Source organism: Excalfactoria chinensis, unplaced genomic scaffold (assembly GCF_039878825.1).
Source record: "Excalfactoria chinensis isolate bCotChi1 unplaced genomic scaffold, bCotChi1.hap2 Scaffold_327, whole genome shotgun sequence".
NCBI classification, from domain to species: domain Eukaryota; kingdom Metazoa; phylum Chordata; class Aves; order Galliformes; family Phasianidae; genus Excalfactoria; species Excalfactoria chinensis.
This window is the reverse complement of record NW_027315615.1, coordinates 46,114-59,865: the sequence shown is the minus strand read 5'-3', so window position 1 is coordinate 59,865 and position 13,752 is coordinate 46,114. Positions and strand designations below refer to the sequence as shown.

The following is a 13,752-nucleotide window of genomic DNA, read 5'->3' as shown; positions in this document are numbered from 1 at the left end:
AGGCTGTGGGGGGCAGTGGGGTGGATGTAAGAGTGGATCTTGGGGTATATGGAGTTGTAGTGGGCTGTGGGGGGATGCCAAGGGATATGAGGAAATGGGTAGGTGTGCAGGGAATATGGGGGGCTGTCAGGGGCTGTAGGGGGATATGGGGATGTAGGTAGCTGATGTGGGAATCTAGGGGGATGTGGGAATCTAGGGGGCCTATTGGGAGAGATGTGGCGTACAGGGTGCTTTGGGGGGACTATAGAGGGTTCTAGAGCTGGGCAGGGCTTGTGGGAGGATATGTTGTTTTCAACTAATGAGAACACCAGGCTACAGGCCTGAGCTCTTGTTTGGACCACAGGGACGCGGTTAAATGGCTTCCAAAACTGCCCTGTAGCACAAGGGGGATACAGAGTCTTTAGGGTGGATGGCTGAGAAGACAAGGAAGTGCGAGTGCCCTCTGTGAGAGTGCACTGAGCTCTGCCTGGGGATGGCAGAGCAGCCAGGTCAGAGCTAATGGAAATGGCAAACAGAGGAGACCAACATTGTCTGTTCCAGACTTCCTTATCAGGAAGAGCAAGTGGAAAGTGCCCTCTGCAGACAGATGGGATCCTGATGTTGTCAGGCCCTTGTCCCCTCTGTGGGCCTTATTCACTCCAGTATCTGCTGCAGGGACAGCAAAGCAGGGCTTACTCCATCCAGAAGATCTCTGGAGAGCACAGATGGCAGCTTCTTGGCCAAGCTAGAGAGGAAGCAAAGAGGAGAGGTGCTCTGCTGGATCTCATACTCACCGGCAAGGAATGGCTGGTGAGGAATGTGAAGGTCAAAGTGGCACCAGGCCATCTGCAAGACACAAGTGGATCTCTTTTTATTTATTTATTTATTCATTTAAGAAGAATTGAAGACAAAGATAGAAATCAAAGAAAACGTGTTAACCCTTCTCAACATGTAAAATTCTCGTGAGTCCTGTTCCATATTAAGTTGCAAATATGAGTCTTTCAGGGGATTTTGTGACATGGGTTTTTGTTTTGTTTGTTTGTTTGTTTGTTTTCTTCCTGTAATTGCAGTGTTTTCCAGAAATGTGTTTGCAGGACGCAGATGCCTTCAGGTACAGGGACACAGACAGCGGTGCCAGTGCCAATGCCTTGTGAGTACAGCCTGGCACCTGTCTAACTCATTTCTAGTACAAATATTTCCTGTGAAAGACAAACCTCAATAGACGCAGCTTGGACATGGCATGCAGCAGATCACTGTGTTTTGCTGTTCATTCAATTGCATCAACTTTCCTTCCGTTTGTTGGCCAAAAAAATAAAAAAGAGAATTCTTTCCTTGCCCATGTGCAGCTGGTTCTCTGAGGAAAGCCAGTGGGAGCTGGTGCAAAGCAGGTTTAACACTGAGCAGGTGACTGCAGAGGAGAAGAGTGATGTGAGGAAAAGTGACACAAGTCCCATGGGACCAATGTGAGAAGAAATGGGAAGGGGAGGTTGAGGAGCACCTTTGTCCAACAGTAACAGAATAGAACTCACTGGGGGCATCCTGGATTGGTATCAGTTGCACAGTGCTGATTTGATGTCTTCTTTAAACCCAACTATAAATAAATAGACAGTAAGTGTATTTTGTGTATTTTGGACTCTTCCTCTTTAAGCTCTCTCCAGATACCTCTCCATTTTGCTGAGGCTCAAGGCACTGGAGGCTCTTTAGGTTATAATGGGCCCCAGGGCGCATTTGATGCTGAGTCCATCAACCTCCAGTGCAGTGAGAAGTTTGCACAAAGTACTCAGCAAGGCAAAGTCAGAATTAACAGTGAAGTTTCTTGGAGTATTAATGGGCCCACTGAGGGCCATTACCAAGCAAGCTTCCCAAGGGACTTGTTAGGAAGATAATTGGAAGCCATGACTACAGGCAGGCAAAGGCACTGGCATGGTGGCTCTGATGCTAAGAAACCCTTCCTTTGCCTTACCAAGCTGACAGGCCAAGCCCTGATCCCCAGACCCTTGGCTGGGAGATCCTGTCCCTCATGTTGGCTCAGGGCCCTTCCTGGGGCAGTGGGATGGAGATCTGTATGATGTTAAATGAAAGACACGGGGACAGAAAATCCCAGGCTCTGCATGGATGCTGTGAAGTGCATGTCCCATGTGTGCCCTGTGTCTCATCGCAGGATGTGGGATGTGAGAAGGGCCCAGTCTGAACAAGCAGTCAAACCTAATGAAACGCTGAACTTCAGATCTCTCAGTTCCAGTGCCCTCTGCACACTCTCCTGTATTTTGATGTCCTTTCTGTTCTGCGGTGCCCAGAAGTGCACCCAGTGCTCCAGGTGAGGCTGTAGCAATGCAGAGCAGAGAGGGACGATCCTTTCCCTCACCCAGCTGGCAATAACTTGCTTCATGTGCTCCAGGGGACCGTTGGCCTTCCTGGCTGCCTGGGCACACTGCTGACTCACATTCATTTTGATGTTGACCACGACCCCCCCAACCCTTTTCAGTCAGACCTTTTTCCAGTGTCCGTATCCAGTCAGTGTGTATGTCCAGGGTTGCCCCTACCCAGGTGCTGAATCAGGCACTTGTTCATGTTATGGTTTATGCACTTGGTGCTTAGTGCCAACTGGTACCCACTTCTCTGACTTGTCCACATCTCTCTACAAGTCCTCTCCACCCTCAGTGTAGGCAACAGCACCTCCTCATCTGGTATCATCAGCAGCAAACTTGCTCAGAACATCTTCTAGTCCTGCATGCAAGTCATCCACAAAAACATGAAACATTATTCCAGAGATTTAAGGCAGGTTTGAGTTCTCAAATACAAACTTCTGCTCCCTCCTAGACTCCCAACAGAGAAATGAAGACCACTGGTCTTTGTATCAAACTCCTTTTAGGTGTTTTTTTTTCTTTGCCTGTTATCAGCATCTTTTCCACCTGAGGAGGCCAAGCAGGCACATGTGCTGTGCCACAGGGAATGCCTCTGAGCTGGCAGCAGGCACTGGGGACAAAAGCTTAGCCAAGGCTCCTGCTGAAGCACAATGCTGGTGGGTAAAGCCCAGCAAGCACGGACACCTCTGGATACATCCTGAAGTTTGGGGAGCTCCTGGAAACACCCCAACCTGCAGGAAATCAAAGAAATGCTAAGAAAAAGGTTTCAGTGTCACTGTCTTGTACCCTGAATAAAACAGATCTAAATTAATCTTCTTCCTCGTTGCTTTCTCGAGAAGTCAGTGCAGATTCTGGACAAATTCTGCAGAATCCCTACCCTCACCTTCATGTAACAGGGCCTGGGCATTTTTTGTCCTCCTCCAACCACTGGAAACGCTGCAGGCAGACTCTGCGCTGGTTCCCAACTGCCAGTGAGCACACAAGTTAAGCTGGACACTGCTGGAGCTCCAGACTTGTCATGGCTCGTCTGTTAAATATGCCAGCAGGTTTAGAGAAGGCTGAAAGAGCAGCCTAAATCATCTGAGAGTTTCAGATGAATTGACCAGCGGGTTTACAGAACAGTTCAAACTGCCCTGAGTATCAGCAGTCACTACTCCAGACTATGCTCAGTTCTTCATTACCACTATAACACAAAGCCTTTACCACTGCCATCAAAGAAAGGGAGCGGAGAAAGGGGTTCCTTCATCTGAGTTGTATCTTTCGCAGCTTTAATGCTTCGGCAAGTCATCGTGACCTTCCTGTTCAGCAAGAAGAAAATTCAGTGCTGCTCCAGGAAATCCAGACTCTCCCACCAGCATCACACCCACTGAGCAATACGTTTGATGATGCTCAAATTTGCAGCTTAACAGTCCCAGGAAATTGCCAGAGAACCATCTGCACAATGAGACTTAAACACAAGCGAGACCCAGGGTCCTGAATTCTATTCTGTTTCCTCTGCCTCTGGATAGGACAAGTCACTTCTTTCTGTGCTTCTGTTGTATCCTACAGCTTCATGAAGGGATGGCGTTTTCAGAAGAACTCCTATGTCTGTTAGAGCACAAAACCTCCATCGCTGTAAAATCCCACTGCTTGGCATTCCTCACTGTCACTGGGACAACATTCAGTGTAACTGAGTCACATCAGAAAGGATTTCTTTGTGACTGAAAGAGAAAATATGTAGCAGAAATAGCAAGATCAAGTACTACTTAGTGGTAAGGAAAACAGTGTGAAGTAAGAAATGAAGTAAAATGCCATTATATACCTACAATGAAAAAAAGTGTTATTTTATTCCTCATGATTTAGCACCTTTTCCTCCTCCCAGAGCCTCAGTTTTGCAATTCTTACTGTTGCAGTGCTGCAGGAACTGAGCCAAAGCACATCTTAATCACAGCCAGATCTGGGCATCATTTGCTGACACAACCATGCAGCCAATCCAGACAGCTCACATTTTAAAGACTGGAAAGGGAGAGGATGGCCCCATCCCTACCAACCACACAGGGGTTTTCAGTTTTCTTATTTATGCACTCTGCAAACTGCCAAAGCTAGCAATGCACACATCAATAGCAAGGCAGCAGAAACAAGCCAAACATCAGATGCTCATCTTCAATCCAATCAACAAATAGCCCTTGCCTGGCATGCTGTCCTCCAGCTTGCTTTAACTCAAAAGACATCAAGGTTGGTGGGTCTCATTATCACAATGGGTTGACTGATGTTCCTCATACACAGAGATACTCCTGCAAATGGTGGTTACCTAAACATCCCAACCCATACTCGTGCTGAACAGCACCTTTGTGACTGGATGCATGAAAATGACACCCATAGCAAAGCTGAAATTGCAACACATGTGCGAGTGAAGCTGTTTCCCACCACATATCTAGCTGCAGCCTGCAGGTATTGAAGGCCAACAGCTGCTACTGGCATATGGGGTATGAACAGCAACTGCTTTAACTGCAGCACTACCCATCACATAATGCACACGTGAGGAACCTCCAAGTCTCCTACAGAATGCAAATCACTCACATATTTATGTAACGTACAAATACCTACAATGCTACGTACCAGATGTACTGTGACATCTCAGTATGTTACTCCACGACTACAGCTCACAATACATAACCACACACGACATAATCGTGGAATAAGACAGCAAAGTCTGGAAGGCTGTGATTGCTTTCCTGGAACGGGAGGGGAGGAGAAAGAGCAGCCAACTGCCGGTTTCCTTCTGATTCCATTTCCCTTCATCCAGTTGGGCTTTTGCCCATTATACTGTTAGATGTCAGTGTTAGGAGTAAGTCATTAATAAATTAATTTAGTGCCTTTATGTATACCTTCTTGTTACTCCTTTTTCCTCACCGCTGCACACAGGAATGCGCTGCCGCTCCCTGAAGCCTTTCTAACATCAGCGCATTGGAAACCTTTGATGCTTGCTTTAACAGTCATTTGCATTACGGAGGTCTGCCACGTGCTGAAGTAAGGAATCAATGCAGCGAATAGCAAAGGGAGGCCGGCCGTGGGCAGTGCAGCCCTTCCAGCGCCATCAGGTAGATGTCAGTGAGATGCCTGGGGCTGGGCGACTTAAAACACCTGCTGGTGATCACCTGCCAGCTTACAGGATGGCCGGCAGCATTTCCTGTACCCGTGACAACACCTGGCTTGGCCATAAAGACACTCCTGGAACAAAGGCTGAAGGGGAAATAATGAAACACGGAGGCAAAAAGAGAATAAAAAGCAACGGATGGCAACAAAGATAGAGAAAGCAAGTAGGAAAGCTAACCATAGCACAGAAAAGCAAAGCAAGGGAAAGAATGGAAAAAAGAAAACTTGCAGGAATGGAGAAATGTGGGAAGAGCTGTGCCCCTGCTTGCCACAGGAGCTGCATGGGAGGAAAAGAATCTGGGCCAGAATGTAAGAGGAACTCCTTTGGGTTCTGGGTTTGAAGCACAGCTGAGAAGCCCGGGAGGAGCTGTGGGCTGCTCCAGGCCACCTTGCTGTCTCCCCAAGAGATGAGGTGCATAGGCTTGGCAGTGGCTGAAGTGCTGGCCAGAAGCAAGCATCCGTGTGGAGGAAGGCAAAGAGCGGAGGAGGATCCAGGGTAGCTACCGGGCATGGCCTTGCTCAGCAAGGGGAGGAAAAGCCTGGAGGGCATGAGCAGGGAACAGAGAAGGGCAGGCAGTAGGTGTGAAGCTGGGAGCAGAGAATGGTTTGGGTTGGAAGAGACCTCAAAGATCACACAGTTCCAACCACCTGCAGTAGGCAGGGACACTTCCCTCTACACCAGGGAGCTCCAAGTCCCATCCAGCCCAGCTTTGTGCACATAAACAAAGACAAACTAGTCTACCCCCTGAAACCTGTAACAGCCACTCAAGGGGACACACAGCACCTCTCATCATTTCATTCCTCTGCGTGCAAGGTTTAAAAGCAGAGCGCTCACCCACAACCAGCAAAGCATCTTCCAGGTCTCCTGACCTCCCAGATTTACTACTGTCTGTTATGTCCTTGTTAGCAATGCCTCTGTACACATCAAAAACTAGGAGGAAGAGTCCATGGTAGTGAGTCAGAGAGATCCAAAGGACCACTTTGCAAGAACAAGCTCCTCACGTGCTGCACGAACATTCTATCATTCCTGCAGCACTGCCAGCTAAATCAGGACCTTCCCACTAAAATAATTCATTTCCATTGCTAACATGCTTACTAATTGGCCTACAACAACTGTTCCCATTTTCAAGACCTGGCAGATGAATTTCTCAGCTCCTCTCCCCCCTGCCCCAATGGTGGTCACACTCCATGATCTCTGCTTTCCATGCTAGAGCAGCAGCAAATTGTACTTAGGTTTCTGAAATCCCTTCCAGTCTCAGAAGGGAATAAAACAGACCGAAGAGAATGGATGCAATGTCTCGCTATGACACCTGTTGACCCAGAATAGCTTGCACTTACTCAACACCTATGAAGCTCCTATACAAGCATCACACACAAACAAGGAAGGGAAGAAAAACCCAGGACGCTGGGGAGGGGTCCTACCTCTCAGGAGGTGATGCCTGTTCCATGTATAGAGGACAGACATAAATTGCACCTCATCTGTTCCCCATTTCTTCTCCCTCGCTTCGTACAGGCACTTATTATGGATGACAAAATAAGGCTCATGGAGAAGACTGGGTATACACAAGATCTTTAATTCATTGGTGCTAGAGAACTGCTGGAACATACTTGTCCAGATGATGGATATTTTCCAACAAGCACCAACCAGGCACGGCAACTCACAGCTGAAATGTCATTGCCCCTGCCAAGTAACCAGTCTACCTACAGACTTCTCATTAGAGACTTGCAAACGAGACCAGAACCCATTTATTCCCATTTCATGGGTTGGCTTCTCTTCACCACACATCACATGCACAAGAATAGATTGCTCTTGCAAGGAAGCACGTTCCTACACACCTGAGCATCCCGCTGAGCAAGGGCATCATCCACATGCATTCCCTCATCTCTGTTACCCTGCAAAGGTACAAGGACAGAAGACACAGCTCACCACAGCATCTACTGGAAGCAACCCTTGAGAATTCCCCACTCAGAAACAGCTGCAGGAGATGGCTAATGGAGTCCTTCAAAGGGAATACTAGCTTACAAACACAGTGACACATCTCAAATGTGCTTTGGGCTTCCTTCTGAAAGAAGCAGCAGCCCACTTTATTGGGACATTTAGAAAAGAGCCCATGGCATTCGTGCACACCCAGAGTCAGAATCCCCTCCCTGCAGAAGATGGGTTTGAGGAGCAGGCCATGAGACACGCAGGGTGAGAAAAAGCCAGCCTGGAGCTCCTCATCGCTGAGCACAGAGCTGCGCCCACAAGAAGATTCAATCCCTTCTCCCCTCTCCCCTTCACTTGGCTCACCGTTGCAAGTGACACAAGGACCCTTGGAAAAATGGAAGATGTGTTGGATACGATGTCATCCTCAAGGGAGCAGCCATACTCTCGCAAGAACACGGCACACGGCATCTGTTAGAAGCAGAGCCACCACCTGGGTGCCTCCCACAACGTTTGCCAGCTGTAACCTAGCTAAGTACTGAACTGTGCCCAGGGCTCTCAGCATCACTGCAGCAGTCCATTCATCATCATTAGTGCTACAGCCTCCAATTAAGAAGCACAGACAGTAAGAAATTGGCAAGAGAGCCATACGTCCTGCTGACAGAACGCTCCTCCCCATTTCATTTACATCATTTCAGTTGCCGGTGAAATTCTAGTCTGGCTCCACTCTGAACAAACAGCCACAGCGAGGTTGGCCAACATGTCACACCTAAAAGTTCCCCAGATTCCTTCCTCCTCACACCTGCCTGCACACACACAAACTGACTGTCAGGCAGCAGGACAAGGCCCGGCCTTTCGCACTACTTATAAAGCCTGGAGTTCTCATGAATGAGACGAATCTCTTCACTGGTGCGAGAAGCCAGAATTTCCATCAGGCAGCCTTCATCTGTTCCTGCTCCCCAGGGAATCGCCAAGGCAAGATTTAAGATACTAACAGCTGCTCCAGACGTGCAATCAAGTTTCTTTAAGAGCTAATAATAAATTAAGAAGACATTCATAGTAAAGCAGTAAGTCCTTGGCCTGAACTTCAACAATACAAAAGAAAGATTTCCAAACCTTCACAGCCCTCCTCAGTTCATGCACATCAGACGTGGCGGTGGGAGTCATCATCCCAACCATCACCCTCTCAAAATTCCCACTCAGCAACCACATCAAGTCACCAATCAAATCCTAGAAAGCCAAGACAGGAGGAAGGAGGTGGCAGAAGGTACGGCCTTCCAGGACAGACAGAACCGAGCTGTTCACCTCTTCTCTTTAGGCTCTAACCCTCCTTGCATCAACAACTGCTCTGAACTGAACAAAAACAAAACAACCTTGGTCAAGGAAATTCTCCACCGACCTTTCTCTTATGGAGATTGGGTCCTTTGTCACTTTTCACCCAAGTGACACAACCACCTTCACACATCTCTGTAGATCTTTTAGGTGATCAGAACTTGCTGACATTGGGAAACATTTAGTTTGGTCAAGATGTCGATGATGATTTCTTCATCTGTGCCTGCAAGAAACAAATGGAAGCCAGTCAGGCTGCTTGCACAAGAATCAGAACTGCCCCCTGGTCTTGTGCCGCCCCCAGTTCCCTGCACAGCCAGTTCTCAATAGCCCCAGGACCACATCCATGCACACAAAGCTGCCAGGACCCACTCCACCAGAGGAGCTGTATTTCAGGACATAAGAAAGGCAGCTGTGTTTCCTCTTCCCAACTATTTTTAGGGCAGTTGGGCAGCAGAGCAATACAAGCAGCTGCGCTTCCCTCAAACAAACCACCAGAGCAGCCATTCCCAGTGCTGGGAAAAAAGAACAACAAAAAAACTTGACGTGCGGAGGGAGATCAACTTACCAAAGCCCTTCATGGCCTTCCTGAGTGCTGTGCTTCTTGCTCAGCGCTGAAACTCGAAATCCCCTTGATTGTTGCCTACGGCCACAAGAAAAGGATTTAGCAAAGGCAGACTTGCACCCGTGCACACAGAGAGTTGAATTAAAACAAAACAAAGCACATAAAAGACGTGAACACAGAGATAGTAAAACTCCACCCACACAAGTGATGTTGCATCAGACTTCTGTCTCACGCAGCAGTCTATTCTAGGGGGACTTCCAGGCACATCAGAAAGATGCCCACAGGGGTACAACTATATGGAGAACATATCTCCATGCTGCTGCCCACAGAGTCTGCAGTGAAACAAAAGCTGGACCACCTTGCATCTGTGTCCAGTCCCACCAGGCCTTCTTCCTAGCAGTTCTCCATGTCAGTCATAAAGCAGTGTGCTCCCATCATAGCCCTAGCTACTTCTCTTGTAGCAGGTAAGGACCATTACTCAGCACCATTGCTTTTGCTCTACTCGGCACTGGTGAGGCTGCACCTGGGGAACAGTGTCCGGTTCTGGGCTTCCAGTACAAGAGACAGCTGGACACACTGGAAAGATTCCAACGGAGGGCTACCAAGATGGTGAAGGGACTGGAAGATGTCTTCTATGACAACAGCCTGAGAGAAGTAGCTGCTCAGTCTGGAGAAGGGGAGCTCAGGAGGATCCCACCCATGGCCATCAATCCTTGCAGGGAGGGACAGAGAGAATGTAGCCAGGCTGCATCCAGTGAAGCCCAGTGCCAGGACCAGAGCCTACCACCAAACATCAGGAGCACTCCTGCACTGTGTAAGTGCTGCAGCACTGGCACAGAGACCCAGAGAGGCTGAGTGGTTTCCTCTAGGTGATCTCCAAGCCCAGGATGTGGCCCTCGGCACCAATTCTGCTGGCCCTGTTGCAGCAGGGCCTGGACCAGATGGGCCCAGAGGTCCTTTCCAACACCAATCATTCTGTGCTTCTGCAACACACCACGACACGCTGTGTTTGGCTCAAACTGGCCATTCACAAACAGCTTTCTCCTGCCTCTTGCTCAGTGCCATCTCTGTGGGATCACACTGCCTCCTACGATCCAACTCTGTTCCAGTCAAGGTCAACACCAACGCAGCGCTGACCTTCATGGAGCCTGGGCTTTGGGAAACAGGCACAGGAATAACCACTGCACGGGTGGAACCTTGTGGGTTGAACCAGGAGGGAGCAGTACGCCCAGAGAGCTTATCGGGAAAAATACTTCCTCTGGGTACTGACATTCAGTTGCATTTTCCATTCACTCTCAAGCAGGAGAAGCACAGACGTGTGGGGCAATATCTTCTCGAAGAAGGAAACAGAGAGAAGTTACAAATTAACTCCTCATAAAAAGACAGACAGTGCTCCTCCTGCCCCATCCACACTCCCTGTGTTTATCTGATTGGAGCAAATGCTGGGCAAAGCGTGGTAGAGCAAACAAGCGCACTCACCACTGCTTGAGGTTTTGGTCCTTCTTAGGGCTCTGTTCCAGCAGCAGCTGCCGTCTGCAACAAAAAACAGAGAGAGCAGGAGTTTTCTAGCAAAGCATCAGTGGTTAAGAAATGCTTTTTCTATCCCGAGAGTGACAGCCTGGCGGAGGTTACAAAGAGAAGCAGACTGCCACCCTCGTCCTGCCCACAGCACCCGAGTGCTGCTGTCGTGAGCCCAACACACGGCGTCCCCATGTCTGTGTGCACTGTGGAACCCCACAGATGTGACAGCGGGGTCTGGCTTGTGGGGCGCTTCTCCAAGGAAACCAACGCACGGTGTCAGGAGGGGAGGAGGAAGCAGCTCATCCTGCCACTAACGCTGCCATTGTGCGTCCCTCCCCAGGACTCCTACAGCTTCCTCTTCCCAGCCCCGCTCACCTCGCAGGCTGCAGACACTGCTGGGCGCTCACACTCGATGGATCTCATCTTCTTCTTGTGCCTCTGGGCCACTCTCTGCAGGGCTGCGCTGAGTTCCCGCAGCTGCAGCAAGAACTGCTGCTCCTGTGCTGACGGATGGAGGAGTTTCGTGCCGGCACCCAAAGCACGTTGTCCCCAGGCTCCCGGTGCCACGGCAGGATGCTCCTCCCCCCCATCGCCCCTCAGCTCTCGCATCCTCCTACGATCTGCCTAAGGACGCAAAGACCCTGCGGAGGGATCCGGACGGGCTGGTCGACGACCGATGCCCACCAATAGCATGAGGTTCAACGACAGCAGTTGCCGGGTCCTGCGCTTCGGTCACAACGAGCCCAGGCATCGCTGCAGGCTTTGGGCAGAGCAGCCGAAGGCGGAGTGGAAGAAAAGATCCGGGAGATGCGGGTCGACTCTCGGCTGAACACGCGCCGGCAGCGCGCCCAGGTGGCCAAGAAGCCCACTGACAGAACCAGCAGCGCAGCCAGCAGCTGATGCTCACCGCTCTCCAGGAAGGCCGGCGTGGAACGGGGCAGCGCCGGCTTGGCCTCGCTGAGCTCCACCAGGTCGCCGCCCTCCTTCTCCTCCAGCCCCAGCCGGGGCCCTGGAAGCAGAGCAGGCGCATGGCGCGGGGCGGCGCCTCGGTGATGACGTCACGAGGGCGCGGGAACGTCGCGGGCGAAAGGGAAAGCCCCCAGCAGGGAGCGCTCGCCCCATTCGGCGGACCGACCAATGGGAGCGCAGAGGAGGCGGGGCCGAGCGCGGCTTCTCCGCCAATAGCGCTTGCGGGCGCCGGTCCGCGCTGCCGGAGTTGCGGAGCTCCGCGCGGGTCGAGCGCTGCTCCGCCGCCCCACGTCCCCGCCGCCGCCTGTGCCGTGCCTCGAGGGACGCCGGGCGGTCAGGCGAAGCCAGCGCAGGGGCAGAACTGAGCCGTCCTCCGGAGTCAGCGTGGCGGTGGGGCGCTGCTGGGCGGTGAGAAGCGGCGGCTGACCGCGAGCGGCGGAACGCGCCCGGTCTCGAGGAGCAGCTCCTGGCTGAGCCGGGCAGCCCCGAAAGAGAGGGACCGATCCCACGGATCGAGACGTGTGAAAGCCTGGCAGAGAATCAGGCGGGCGCCCGCAGGGAGGTGCAGAGAGGACGGAGCCAGAGCGCACCCGGTGGTGCCCGGCAGCGGGACCGGAGGCACGCGCTGCAGCACGGCAGGTCTCCCCGTAGCGCTGCCACCACCGTGCTTCTTCCCTGCCGTGCGCTAGGCAGGCTGCAGAGCACGTCCATACAGCGCACGCCCAGAGGTGCCTGTCCCGTACAGTGTGTTCAGCGGCTGGGGGATGTTGGGCTGGTTGCGGTGAACCAGGAGCTGCAGCTCCTCAAGCTCTTCCTCACTGACAGTCTGCCATCGCGGCTGCTGCTGCCGTTGTCCCTGTTGCCTTGTTTTGTGCCTGGGGAAGGAGATGGTCACGTACTAACCACATCCCTCCCTGTGCCTCCATTCACTGCACTAGGAGCTGAGTCGAGTGCACCTGTGGGGATGTGGCACCCACAGCCTCTCTGGGCAGCGGTGCCAGGGCCTCAGCTCCCCCTCAGTGAACAACTTCTCTCTGACTCAGAAGAGTCACAGGCACGTTATAGGAGTTTCTTTTTTCCTGTACAGTAGGGCTTTGCCTCCAACTTTGGCTTTGTTTCTATCACTAGCTATCAGATAGCAAAGGAAGTTCAATGCAGTGCAGCTGGTGCACTGGGGCAGCAGCAACATTCACTGATGGTGCTTAGTCCCTAGAGATCACACCATATCCTAGACCAATGCAGGAGAAATTATTCTCTCCTCTGCAGATCCTATACAACGTTCCCATAACCCCTAAGGACTCTCTTCCAAGAGTTTGGACCTCAAGCCCAGCCTCTTCCAAACGCTGAAAGGAAAATCAAGAGCTGTTCAATTTCCTTGACATTTCTTGCCTCTTACATTACACTATGACAAGCTTAACATGGAATGGGCTTCCTGGCCTCAAATAGCAGAAGTAACCTCTCAGTTAGGTAGGGATATCCATTTTTCATATATATATAAAACAAACAAACAAAACAATAAGAATGTTTGCACGGTAGCAGAATGCTTACAGTGAGACACCCACAAGCAAGATCTCTGCAAAGATAGTTGTCTGATAGAATCACAGCCTCATGAAGGCCATCCTAGAATTAACAAAGCCAAGTGTTCTACAGAAAGCTGCAAAACAAAGGAGAGCTTTTCACACAACAGGAAGTGGGTACAACTTAAAAGGCAGCTGTATGGGAGCTGCTGAATTATGGCCTGAACCTCTGATTGACCAGCTGAGGCAAGCCCTGAGTCAGCTGTGGGAGCATAGGTGAAGGCAGTTCCTCTGTGTGACTGGAAGGGGTGCAGCCTGGCTGCAGCTCTGAAGGAAGGATGTCTTTCTGGAGATTACTCCTTTGGGAGGTTTTATTATTATTATTATTTTCTGTGAGCCTAAGACATGGGTTAGCATTTTCATTTAGTTTTCCAACATGATCATCTT

The 13,752-nt window shown here is 50.8% G+C and overlaps 1 pseudogene; it reads right to left on the bottom strand.

The window, feature by feature from the left end:
- Positions 1-5,490: 5,490 nt before the first annotated feature.
- On the bottom strand, positions 5,491-11,428 carry LOC140264848 (annexin A4-like; annotated as a pseudogene).
- Between the last annotated feature and the right edge of the window lie 2,324 nt (positions 11,429-13,752).